We start from the raw sequence: 13,510 nt of genomic DNA, 5'->3' as shown, positions 1-13,510 counted from the left end.
AAACGTGGTCTAACTGTCGGCTGGTCTTTCGCCATCTTATCTCCCACATCTTGTAATTTGTCGGAAAGCTTTTTCGCTAAGATCAAAGTTGTGAAGCGGCGGTAGTCCAAATCTCGGCCACCCTTTGTTGGCGGCCGGGGTCATCTCCACTCAAGTGGAGGCGTTCTTCGGTTGGCAGACGTCGCAATCGTGGCAAGCCAACCACCCCAGAAGGCTTTTACGCCATCGATGTTGTCGTCCCTGAGTGGACAAGTCCCGAAGACGTTGTGACGGGACGGCTTCAATAGTAAACCGAGAGGAGCTAAGTGTAATGCGTCCAACACTTCGGTGGACCCGCCGTGGTTGCTCAGTGGCTATGGTATTGGGCTGCTGAGCACGAGGTTGCGGGATCGAATCCCGGCCACGGCGGCCGCATTTCGATGGGGGCGAGATGCGAAAACACCCGTGTGCTTAGATTTAGGTGCACGTTAAAGAACCCCAGGTGGTCAAAATTTCCGGAGTCCTCCACTACGGCGTGCCTCATAATCAGAAAGTGGTTTTGGCACGTAAAAGCCCAAATATTATTATTATTAACACTTCGGTGGACGCTACTTCCAAGTCACCGTAAAGAGTGAAGCCGCCATGGCTAAAATCGTTGACGCTGCCAGCATCGTCATTGGAGAGGAACGCGTCTCAATCGTATCCCTGAGCCCGAAAGTCTGTCAGTCTGGTGACTGCCATGTTTCTCCCGTGCGGTGTCTTCAGCGAAACCTTGGCTCAAGCGATGTCGCCGTAGGGCAAAGTGCTTAATATCAGTCGAGGCCTGATGGGCTCGCGTCCCACTGTCACCACTGGAATGCTTTACGTGCGCATCGAGATGAAGCCCGGCTCACTGGTACACAACTACTTAAATGTGGCAGGCCACCGAGTGACCTGCGACTACAAAGGAATGCAGCAGGTCTGTCGGCGTTGTGGGTCATCGGGCCACTTCAAGGTGCAGTGCACGCCGCCTATCTTTGCAAGGTGCCTTATTTACGGCCACGTCGGCAAAGGCCGCGTTCTACCGTGCCGCCGCTGTGGAGACCCGCATGCGACCGTTGCCTGCTCTCTACGGCGTGCCTATTTGGAAGCAGCGTCTAAGAACTTTCCGCCGCTTCAGTCAAGCACGCACGCACCTGACCATCCGAGCGATTCGCCAGCCGCGTTCCACTCGGGGAGATGTGGTACAACTACCACCAGCTGAAACGCCAGCAGAGTCCCCCGCGAGCCCTGAACCTGAGAACCACGAAGGTGTTCTGCAACAGGCGGAAACACCGTGTCCCCTGAATATACCCGGTGAACACTGCGTCGAGCCCCCTGCATCGAGAGAGCCCCTAAATGACAACGTCCCAGAGGCCGAACTGTCGGCTTGTCTGTCCGTGGACGCTGTAGCATGTCATCTTGATTGATGAGACGCCCGGCCACGAGGACGACGCGGCGTCCCTGTGCGACGCATCCACCAGATCGTCGCCGCCAACATGGTCGCCAGTGATCGAGGAGGACATTACTCCTAGAGATTTTAATGGCAGCCGCCCGGATGTTTTCGTGCCATCCTCCCTCAACAACGCTGGCACGAAAAGGCACTATGGTTCCACCAGCGACTCGGATGTTCCCTCCCGTGACAGGAGGCCACTGAGGGCTTCTACCCGACCCCGGAAGTCTCATGCTTCTGGCCGGGTCGCCAGTGCGGAAAAAAGACTTTCTGCGCCGATTTCGGCCCAATTGATCTCGCCCTTAACAGTTAAAGATACTTCAACCCTTTTTCTAGCATTATGGATCTTGAGAGTGATCTCCTTTAATGTGCATGGCTTTCGTAGCGTCCATAAGCAGGCAGGTGGTCGCTTTTGCCCATTCGTCAGCTTGCGACTTCCTCTTCATGCAAGAGACGAACTTCAAAATTAGGCCATGTCTTGACGTTCAAACGCGTTTTTTTTTAATTGCTTCTTCGCGTACACCACTACGCAGTAGAGCGGTGTTGGAGTGCTTGTTCTTAACCGCAATCTGTTGAGCGGCCATCACTATAAGCTTCGACGCGCTTGGACGCGTGGTGGCGTTCGACTGCGCATTTCACTCTATATACGCATCCGATTACTGCGTATTCGTGGTCCTGCAGAGTCTATAAATTCCAATAGCTTTTTCAGATGCTTGGATTTTTAGATTCGCGTTAGATAATTCTTCTGGGCGATTTAAATTGTGTACTCGGTTCGGATGCAGATGTCCAGTGCCCTGGCAGAAGCAGGCCAAACGGCAAAGCTATATAGGGAGCTAGGTCGTCTGATGCAGAAGGTTGCCCTTCTTGACGCGCATGAACTGCTTCGCGGTAGTACTACGCACGCTTGGAAGTGGCGTCGCGGGGCATCATCAAGTAGCTAGGTTAGACAGAGCCTATACGTACCGAGGTGCCTAACAGGCTACGTCAGTATGGCTGAGGTGCGTTCGCTCTCACTTTCGCCAGTATACGTCGGCGACCACCAGCCATTAGAGCTAGAGTTAGAGCTGCCCTCAGGAACTCCTTCAATTCGAGGCTCATGGAGTCTCGAGTGTCGAGTCCTACATTACCTACAGTCGAAAAATCGATTACTGCGGACTGCGAGGGCGTCGCTTGTCGGTGCCGGTCCAGATGACTGGGATGGGTTAAAGGAGCAGTGGCGTCATATCGCTGCATTGCGTCTGGGTGAGTGCTCCGGGCTCGCGTGTCTTAGGAAATGGCGGCGTTGGTGGAGAAGATGCGCATTGCTCAGCGCAGCCTGCATCCGACGGCCATTATGTGCGCGTGGAAGGTTGAGCTCGTCGAACGCTACCAGCGGCTGGTGCGCGCTTCCTCGCTGTCAGCTGCCGCTTGGCGCTGTAGGCGTGCGCCGTGTGCGCATACCGATGTTCTTAGATACGCACCATGGCGTTAACAGCGCAATTAGACGGGAACAAGAGACGGGGAGACGACGCTGACTTTCAACAACGTTTATTTGAAAGAAACGCGGTTTCTTATACATACGCCCACAGGAATCACACGTGTCAGAGACACGGCATTGCACATCATGTGACACACGCACTTCTGCGCACTCAAGAAAATTATTGCACGTGCAAAAGCTCAAGTTCTTTATTTTGTTAGTAACAAGGACGGCGTGCTAACCCTTTGGTCATGAAGTCTGGTAATCTCGGCTGCCCAAATAATTTCCCGAACCAGCTGGTCATTGCATTTTTCCAGCACTTCATAGCGTATGCATTCTGCGGCACAAGCTCTGGAGGGGAAATCCCTCACGTGGATGCCTAAATTCCTGTTCGCCTGCTCGACGTTCAATTTATGTTCTTTTTGCCTTTCGTTTGCGCATCTTCCAGTTTGCCCTATATACTTTTTTCCCCACATTTCAAAGGTATATGTCACGCTCAGCGCTGGTCCACGTGACACTCGTGTGGCTGGACTCTGGCGCCGTTCATGTGACGACGCCGAGAGACCCAACGCCAGAAACCGCCGGCAAGAACGCTGAATGGGGAAGGACGCTGAAGGCGTCCGTTCCCGCATTGAGCGTCGGTGTCCCGAAGCGTAACCGAGCTAACGAGCAGACCGAAGGATGAACGAGCGAACGCGGAGCACAGCGGGGCGATGGAAAGCGAAGGAGTAGACTACAGTGCGGAAAGTGGAGGAGGAAGGTATGGCGAAAGTGCGGCCACGAGATGGCGCCAGAGTAGCGCGCGTCGTCTGCTCGCGAATGGCATGCGGCGAGCGCGTCCAAATATATACCGTACTTATTCAAATCTAGGCCTATAGTTTTTTTTTTCAAATGATCATATTCCAAACTCTAGGGTCGGCTTAGATTCGAGGATTTTAAAAAATACGCGTCAGTTTTTCATTGAAACTGCTAAATATGGTGCATAGCTAGCGACATCTAGAAAAGTCAGTATTGCAGCCGCTACTATCCGTGCCAGTAGCCAACCGTACACAAGCGAGGTCGCCATTTTGACCTGTGTCGTGTCGGCCATATCGGTGTGCGGCGTGGTGTTATCGCGATCAACGTTACTAGATTATATATCTAGTAGCGATGATCGCGATGGCACCAAGCAGGAGATGCCACTACTGTGCCGCTTTCAAGCGAAAAGTTGTGATAGCCGCAAAGGCATGCATCGTCGAACCTTCAAGCCGGCGAAGACCACATGATAACGGCAACGGGTTGCATCAAACGTACATCGCAAACGTACAGCCGGGCGGGACTGCGGCGTCGACGAGAAAAACGTCCGTCGTTGGAGGGGACAACGACAGCAGCTATTTGCATGCGCCGCAACGAGGATAACATTTAGCGGACCAAAGAAAGGCCGTCACCACGAAGTGGAGGCATTTTGGGCCGACTTTGTTTTGGCCGACCCCAAGCCATGTAAGGCTTCATTTAGACTTTGTTTGAATGCAGAGAGAAGCTGCCCTTCCAGTGACAACAGAAGTGCTCCAAGCGAAAGTTGGGGAACTTTCAAGGGAGCGAGTCCTAACGCCAAAGGATTTCAAAGCCAGCCGGGGCTGGCTTCAGAAATTTATGAAGCGCTTTGGCTTCAGCCTCCGACGTCGCACGTCAATCACCCAGAAGCTGCCAAGCTATTTCGAAGAAAAACTGATAGCTTTTCAGCGCTACGTGCTGCGAAAGAGAGAAGCGGCAGGCTACAACCTTGGGCAAATCGGCAACGCCGACCAGACGGATGTGTATTTTGATATGCCAGTGACGTACACGTTGAATGAAAAGGGTGCCAAGGAGGTGAAGGTGCGCTCTGCGGGCTACGAGAAGCTACGAGATGCTGTGCTGCACAGTTGATGGACATAAACTCTCTCCTTATATATTTCAAAGGAAGACATTGCCTGCTCGAGAAACTTTCGCAAGAAATGTCATTGTGCGGGCAAATGAGAACGGGTGGATGACGGGTGCGATGGTGGAAGAGTGGGTGAAGATTGTGTGGCGACAACGTCCAGGAGCCCTTTTGACAAAGAACTCGCTCCTTGTCGTCGACTCTTACCCTGGGCACTTGACCGACAACGTGAAGGCTGCGCTCGCCCAAGCGAACACGGACCTCGCTGTCATACCGGGCGGCATGACGGGCCAGTTGCAGCCACTTGATGTCTGCATCAACAAACCTTTCAACATTCGTCTGCGGAAATATTACACGGACTGGTTGACTGACGAAGACCACATGCTAACGGCAACGGGCTCCATCAAAAGTGCATCGCTATCGCAGCTGGCGGGCTGGGTAGATGCAGTGTACGTGGGACGACATCCCAGGACATCCTTTGATCGTGGGCGCCTTTAAAGGGGCCCTGAACCAGCCCTCGGGCTTGGTGATATAACATAGTCCGCGGGTAGCATACGCTGTTGTGAACATCTCAGCCAAGTTCTGCTGTCGTACGCGGTCCGTAGAGCTTGCAAGCGGAGCGCGAATTCACCTTTTTCTTAAACGCTCTCGTTTCAAAAACCCCATGCTCCTCGCTCTTTTCTGTGTGCTCTATTTCGTCATAAAGCACACTCCAATACGCGGCTATTCGCTGCGCTCGGGTACACCGCGGCCGCCGCGAGGTGCCGCCACGAGTCCAGTGGCTAAGCGCACTGCGGCTTTCTGAGGACAGCCGCGTTTGGCTTACGTTTAGCGCGGCATAGGCACCAAATCGGAAATTTGAACTGCGCGCCACGGTGACGTCTCCGCCGTAGCCTTCGCAGTGCAAGGTATTGGAGGAGGAGTGGGAGCACAGCTGAGGCAGTATTTGATTGCCGATAACTCCGCTTATGCTGAACGCTTTTGCGGCAAAGTGGTTCTGAAATAGCCAATCTTCATTCAAATGTCTTTCTCCACTTCGATAAAATGTGGTTCAGGGCCCTTTTAAAAAGTGCAGCATATCTAATGCGCTTGACGGTACCGAAGATAGTGCACTGTTTGAAGGTGACAGTGACAAGGAACACAGCGACGAGTCTAGCAGCGACGACGACGTTGAATGAGCTCTGCACGTTCAGATTCAATAAATGCTGTCTGCATTTTGTGAACGCTGTCCTCGCTTTTTTTGTTCGGCCTACATTCGAGGTAATATATTTTTTTGTTGGCTTCGGACTTTAGGGGGTCTGCTTAGAACCGGGATCGGCCTAGATTCGAGTAAATACGGTATGAAAACAACGCTGCTTAGCGCAGGTCTGTTTGCGGTGTCGGATGCTGTGAAGCGCGTCCATGCGTCACCCACGCGCTGCCTCTCGCGATGTCCCGATTAGTAAGGCAGTCGAGCCACACTTTGCTCCCTTTGCAACGTGCCGCACGAGACAGATTGTCTGCGCCAGCCAATATATCGCGAAATGAAAACAAGTGTAGAGCTGCACTCAAATTTCGCATTCGGAAGTATCGTAATCGTGGGTAAATTTTTTGACCGAATAATCGTACGCGCTTTGAGCTAGCTGCTTCTTTATTTTTAGTGTGAAGGAAAACTGTTTTGCTTTATCGAGAACGTTAGGTTCAGTGCCTCCATTTCAATTTCCTATAGGCTAAACGTTAATTTTTCGCCACGTTAAGAAAGCAAAATTGAACCATAAGCGCCATTTTGTACGCATCGCGCCTACGTCACGCCTCGAAGAAAAATGGCGCAATGTTCCCCAATTATAGTGGTTAGAAGGAGGCAGTGTCACAGGCGGGAGCCGGTTGGCTGCACAGAAGAGCGATGAAAGTTGCAGATGGCGTGGTTGAGCGCGTGCGAGAGCGTGTCATTCGGTCTCCGCGGCATTGATTGCTTTTGAAACAGTGGTGAGAGTTGCTTTGCAACATTTTGAGTATTTGGATCCTGTGCGTATCGGTATTTGCTAAAAGGCACGCGTTCTGCATTGATATAGTATTATGATATTGTAGCATTTGCATCAGTAGTAGCATTATTATAGTATTTGCAAAAAGCCAGGCAATACATGGCGAGAAAGATGAAAAAGCAAGCAGTGCGCGGGGGGTCCCTCAAGGCAGATGAGGAGACCGATAACAATGGAGAGGGCATAAAATCAACCGGCACACAATGTGATGTCGATACTGGGCTGCAGAAAATGGAGCCTTTCCAGGCAGAGCTTCTCAAACAGGCGCAAGAGCTCAAAAATGAGCTAAACAGGGAGCGTGATGCACGGAAGGTAGTTGAAGAGAGACATGAAGCAGCCGAGGAAAAGCTGAACAGGGCCGTCATTGTGAACGAGAGTGTGCGTGACAATGGAACGCAGACCCCGACGCGACAAGCGAGGGAGTGTCAGCGAAGTACGTGGAATGCATGCAGCGTGATAAAGGGTTAGCTGGAAAGAGCGGCACCTACCTTGAGGCCGCCACGCGGAAAAAGCAGGAGCCCAGGGGACAATGCCCCTTGTCGAGTCCGAATCACGCGAAAAAGGACAAAAGGAAGCAGGGCGAGAGTGAAAGGGTGATTATCGCCGGCTACTCAAACCTGGCTGGGTGCTCAAAAGCAATTGTGGAGAGGGTGATAGGCGACAAAAGAGTGGCGGTAGGGACATTTCCAGGCCGGACACTGGCTTCTGTCATGGAGCGAGCAAAACAAAAGCTCGCGCAATATGCCAACATGCGCAACCTCATCATAGTAGCAGGTGCGCTAAATGACGTCCTAAACAGGAAAGGGACTGGACTAGCCCAGCGCTTGGCGAAGGGGGTGGACGACTTGCGCGAGCTATCCCCTCAGGTGCAGGTCGTGGAGTGCACGGTGCCGGAGGTGCCTGTACGTGACAGTAACGTGCAAAGAGCCGTAGTGGCTGCTAAGGAGGCTATATATGGACCGTGAGACTCGAGAAATGTTTCGAGATAATAGAAGTAAACAGGGAAGTGAGAGGGCGTGGTGGCTTCCAACGACGCGGGATCCACTTCAATCACAGGCTTGGACGAGAAGTGGAGTGGTAGTGGCGCTAATGAGGCAATATGGAAAATGAGCCGAGAAAGGCATCGAGGTTGTTGAAGTAAACAGGGAAGTAAGAAGTTGTGGTGGTTTTAAACGAGACGGGATCCACTTCAATTAAAGGCTGGCACGAATAGTGGGCTGCCGGCTTTGTGGTCGCGCTTTTGCTTTTTAGGGGGCCCGCGGACGCTCAGGAGGCCAGAGCAGATAGTAATGAAGAAGGTCCCCTAGGGGAACATCAGAAGAGCATCGCCGTCGATAACAGAAAAAGGAGGAAAGCAAGAAAAAGAGCTCACCATGCAAGAGGCTACATAAACATGCAGTGCGGCAGAAAGGAAAAGTGGGCAGAGATTGAGGAGCAGTTACATAGAGAACAAATAGGGGTGTATGCGGTTACACAAACGCACCTTAGAGACTCAGAAGAGCCGCCAGTTATTGAGAATTATGTTTGGGAAGGGTGCAACAGAACTAAGTCGGAAAGAAAGGGAGGGGGAGTCGGAATGCTCATCCATCAGGGAGCCAAATGGAAAAGAGTAAATTCACAATGTCAAGATGGTTATCAGGTACAATGAGTGGGAAAGAAACTCGGCTAGGCGTTACGTATTTGTGGACCGGAAAAATTGCACAGAGAAGAATAGAGTTAGTGGAATGCATAAGCGCTGATATTAAGGGTTTCGGGAATGGTGCTGAAATTGTCCTATTAGGTGACATGAATGCCCACATACAGGATTTAGATCGCTATACCGACAATAACGGGAAGTCAATGCTAGACCTTTGTGAGCAACATAACCTCGTTGTCGTGAATACAGGGCCTAAGTGTGAAGAGCAGATCACGTGGGAAGTGGGAAACCGGCAATCGACCATTGATTACTGTCTGATGACAAAATGAATTCATAAGTTGAGAGGAATGGTCATCGATGAAGAGGGGTTTACCAGCATAGGGAGTGACCACAAACGCATTATTTTGAAAATAGGATATGTAGTTGGGAAAGAGAGCAAGGAGCGCAAAATGGCCAGTCCAAATTTGAACGCTGAACAAATAGCGAATACAGTCCCTAGAGTTGAGGAAGAACTTGGCAAATGGCCAAGTAAAGAGTGGGAACATGGTGAGCTTCGAAGTGTAATAACGACAGAAATACGGAATGAGAAACAACACGTTCGTTGGAAAGGAAAAAAGAAACCGGAAAGCTGCTGGAACAAGGAGATACGAGAAGCGATTGCCGAACGACAGAAAGCGTCTCGAGAGCACAGGCAGGCAAATGCGCAGTTGCCGCAGGATGAAGTAACCAGTAAATGGGAAATATACCGGGAGAAAAAGTCTGTGGTTCAAATACTGGTGCAAGCAAAATTAAAAGGTGAAAGTGAACGTTGGTTGTCAGAAATATGCGAGAAAAGGAAGGCCGCAACTAGAATATTTTGGAACCACAAAATTATTAGGCAGGAAGTCAACAACAATACAACATATCCTAGACGAAGATGAAAACAGACTGGAAGGAGAAGCAGCAATGAATTACATCCGTAAAGTAACAACCGAATCTTTCCAAGGCAATGACGAGGTTGTATTTGAAGAAAACAAGAGCATGAAAGAGACCCAAGTGGAAAAGGAGCTGGCGCTGACAAATTTAAACTTGAAGAAACCGGAAGAGAAAATTCCAAAGTGCACAGCTACAAGGCTGAACGAGGCGGCTCGGCTTCGAGGACTGGTCGAACGTTTCCCTCACCTAGGGATCTAGGGAGAACGGGGTGGTTATAAGCAGCTGATTGTCGGCTACTAGGTTGTTGCTCGTCATCGTGCTCGTAAGCTGTGTGCTGTATGCTCGTCTTGCGTGCTCCATTTGGGAGCCACGCTAGACTGTCGAATGTATCTCTTGTTTAAAATGTAAATACTGTAAATAAACCCTGTACGCCTAGTTCCTCCCTACGACCTACAAACCGTTACAACTGGTGGTAGCGGCGAGATCGTTCTGGTGGTGGTGGTGGTAAACATTTATTGCTTGAGCCTTTCTACAACATTACTTGTGAGGGGGCTCAGGAGCGCGTAGGGTGTCCGGGAGTTTGTGGCCCTCGGCGACCCTCAGAGCCCAGTCCACCAGCCGTATTTGGTCGGCTGGGTTGGAGCTAGACACCGCGGTCTCCCATCCCTCGACGTCGGTGAGTTGCCACTCAGAGGGTGGCTGGAGCTCAGGGCATAAGAACACAATGTGATGGAAGTTAGCTCTAGGCGCGCCGCAGAGCGTACATTCCTGTTGATATAGGCCTGGATGAACCAGGGCGAGAAAAGCTGGAGAAAGAAAAGTTTGTGCCTGAAGCTGGCGCCAGGTACTTTGTTGGAATTTTGTTAAGGATTTATCTGGGGGAGGGTATCTCAACCGCATTTCGCGGTAGTGGAGGGTGATCTCCTGATATTCGACCAATCGGTCTCTGGCGTTATCCAGGTCATTTCTACAACTCTCACAACTGCAAGAACGCACTGGAGACACGTACGTACGATACACCGACCCATTTGCGATCCATTGGAGTTTATGAGCACAAACACATTCTCGCTTGAGCAATCGTCGTGCATTATTGAACAAAGTTCGGGTGGCCGCGCATTACTACGACAGCGCGCCAGCGAGGAGGCAAAATGTCATTTCTGACTTCGCGTTTAAATTGAAGGCCTGAGGTGCCTCCTCACCACGGTAAGTGAAGCATCACGTAACCAAAGTTTCGTGATAGCCGGCGCAAGGTGCAGAACAGTACGCGCGTAGAACCGGCCGACGTGCGACCATGGAACAGCCGTTTTGTGTGTTCGCAGGCGTACGTTCTGTGGAGCCTTGCCGACTCTTGCATCGCATCCGCTAACCTTCACTTCCCTGCGCTTCTCGCGCGCACATATAAGATTCGCCCGCGGTAGGGAGGATTCGTTCCTTAAGACAAAGCAGCCGCTTCTTTCCCCATCTTCCAGGATGAAGCATCGGCTGGCAGGCGCACGGTGCCGAGGGCAGCAAAATGCACATATTCGGCGTAACGCTCTATCAGCACGTGTATTGAGGTACACCTGTGCAGGTGTACATGACCCTCGAACGCGCTCTGCTTAAAAGACTTCGTGCTGTCGCGAGTACTGCGAGGAACAAGCAACAGGTAAGCAACATGTGTTTTAATATGCACAAAAGCAAGTTGTTACTGAACACGAACTATGTATTCATAACGTACGGCACGTCTACGTGCCGCAAATGCACCATATGCGCTGTCAAAAGCAGGAATCACTGACCTGCAAGGCGTTCATTGTACAGATTCTGAAACGCCTCGGTTTCGGCCTGCGATGGCACGTTAGCATGTTCCGCCAAAAGACCAATAGGGAGTTTTAGAATAGGGGCCCCAATAGTTTGGGGCCCCAAAGAGCTTTGCGGGCGTTAGCGTTGGGGCACGTAGGAGTGAAGAGTTTTAGAATAGGGTTTTACGTTTGCGGATAGCGTCTTGCGCTGGCAGCGCCACTACGGCGTCAAAGAAAAGCTATTAGAAATAATTAAATAAAATGTACCATATTATGATAGGAATAGTAATTTTGACTTGCGTGTATTCGCGTTTAATTACAATTTAGAGGTTATTCTGTAAGCAGCAAGCAATTAGTTGCGCTTAGTTTCGAGCAAACTAACTTTACTAGCCTTCACCAGCCAAGCTTAGCCGTGCTAGGCCTACGAACCATAAAATCCACAATCGAATTCAATATCAGCGGCGTCTAATGAGTCAATCTTCATAACACACGCTAGTTGAGAGAAAGCGATAACCGCACTCACTTCTCCTAGCTTGCGAACTTGACGCGTTACCGCGAATCGAACACAGTTTTGTGCTAGGTTAGAGCCGTCGCTTCGATGGGTGCCGCCATGTTTGGCGACGCAAAGCTTTTGGGACCGCTGTTTGGGTTCCCGCTAAATCGGTGAAATAGCGTTCCCAACGCAAAACCCAAACGGAGTTTGCGTCTTGCGCATCCGCAGTGGCTTCGACGCTATTTCTTTGAGGCCCCAAAACGTTTGGGGCCCCTATTCTAAAACTCTCTAATATTTCCCGCGGATATTCCTTCGTCCGTGAATTGCCATTGCCGTGTCATTGCATCTGCAGCACGGTGCAGATAACGCAGTGCAACAAAACACGGAGACCAACGCAAACCTGCCCGCACGGTGCCTTTGCCACGGTACGAAACCTACGGAGCAACACGTGTGAGCGCACAGAACCAAAACACAGCCGCCATTGTGGCCCGAAAGGCGTGGCCGCTACGGCAAAGAAATAAAAAAATGAGCAAAAGAGAACCTACTACGTCATTTCCTCCACACTTTTCTCCTAGCGCGCGGAGGGGGTAGGGCCTCTCCTCAATTTCCTACCTCCATGGTGAGACAACTTGCACTTTCGCCACCTTGCACGACGAGGGCACAAGAGCCTCTGATTGGCTGTCTGAACAAGCGCTGCGGGCGGGCCAGGATAATTTTTTGCAGGGGGGTGTCGACGGCTCGTCCAAGGGAGCGCAGTCACCGTAGGGCACGGTGCCGTAGGGAGAGCGTTTGGATGGAGCCACGCCGCCGAGTTTTCCTGCCAAAGCAAGGGAAAGCCATCTACCGGGGGCACTTTCCGCTGCGTGGCATTCGATATATCGGTAGTCGCTGCTATATTTGCTCGATGTAAGCGTAATTTTTGCTATATATACTCATTGTAACTATACCATGACCAGAAATTGTTCGATATGTAGAATAATTTGAACGGGCTCGACTGTATTCATTAAATAAAGAACGAAGAGCTAAACACAATGATACTGATTCAATTCATGAACGGAAAGGCACGATAGCTTGGAAAAAATTTTTAGCCCTGTTGTTATTACAAGCACCGCATGTGCTGTTCGCGCCGTTTGGTCAAAGAGTAATGAGCTCCGAAAGAGCTCACGCGTTCTTTGAAGCTGTTGCCAAAGCTTCGCGTGTCTTCCACATAGTCGCCGCCTACGATATCCGCTGAAACAGAGGTTTTCAGAGCGACATCAGCGTCATGTACACTCATTGTAAACACAGAGGCAACAAAGTCAGCTGAGGCAATCAATGAATGCGTCACCACATGATCGAACATGGCAGCGCCCACGGTATCGCTGCGAAAAGGGACAATAGACAAGTCACAGCTTGCTACGTATGCACAGCTAGCAGACTACAAGAAGTATGCAATGTGCCTCGTGTATGTGGCACTCTCACGTAACCTCTCGAGAACATTTTACCTCACGACTGGCAACGTGGCGTACAAACACCGTCATGCCACCAATCACGCTTTACTAGACGAGATGGTCTTACTAAACAAATTCAAACTGATTGTGTCTTGGACAAGTCGTCAGCACTTGCAGCTTGAAACTGAGATGTGTCCATCCTCTTGACCTACAATGTCTGCATGCTCCCAATGTTGAAGAGGATCATCAGATGCTCAAAATGGACATACACTGTTCGAGGCATGAGCATGAATCCTGTGGCTGTTAGCTTAGTTGCAACGAGTCACGAGAAGCATCAGTGCACCAGGTGTGCTGGCACAGATATTTTCAAAACCAAGATTACCACATATCTCTTGCAGCCCATCCAGTGAAGTCGCCGTCACCTGAAGTGGACAAGT

Source organism: Dermacentor variabilis, chromosome 3, assembly GCF_050947875.1.
Source record: "Dermacentor variabilis isolate Ectoservices chromosome 3, ASM5094787v1, whole genome shotgun sequence".
In the NCBI taxonomy this organism is placed as follows: domain Eukaryota; kingdom Metazoa; phylum Arthropoda; class Arachnida; order Ixodida; family Ixodidae; genus Dermacentor; species Dermacentor variabilis.
This window is presented reverse-complemented; position numbering follows the sequence as displayed.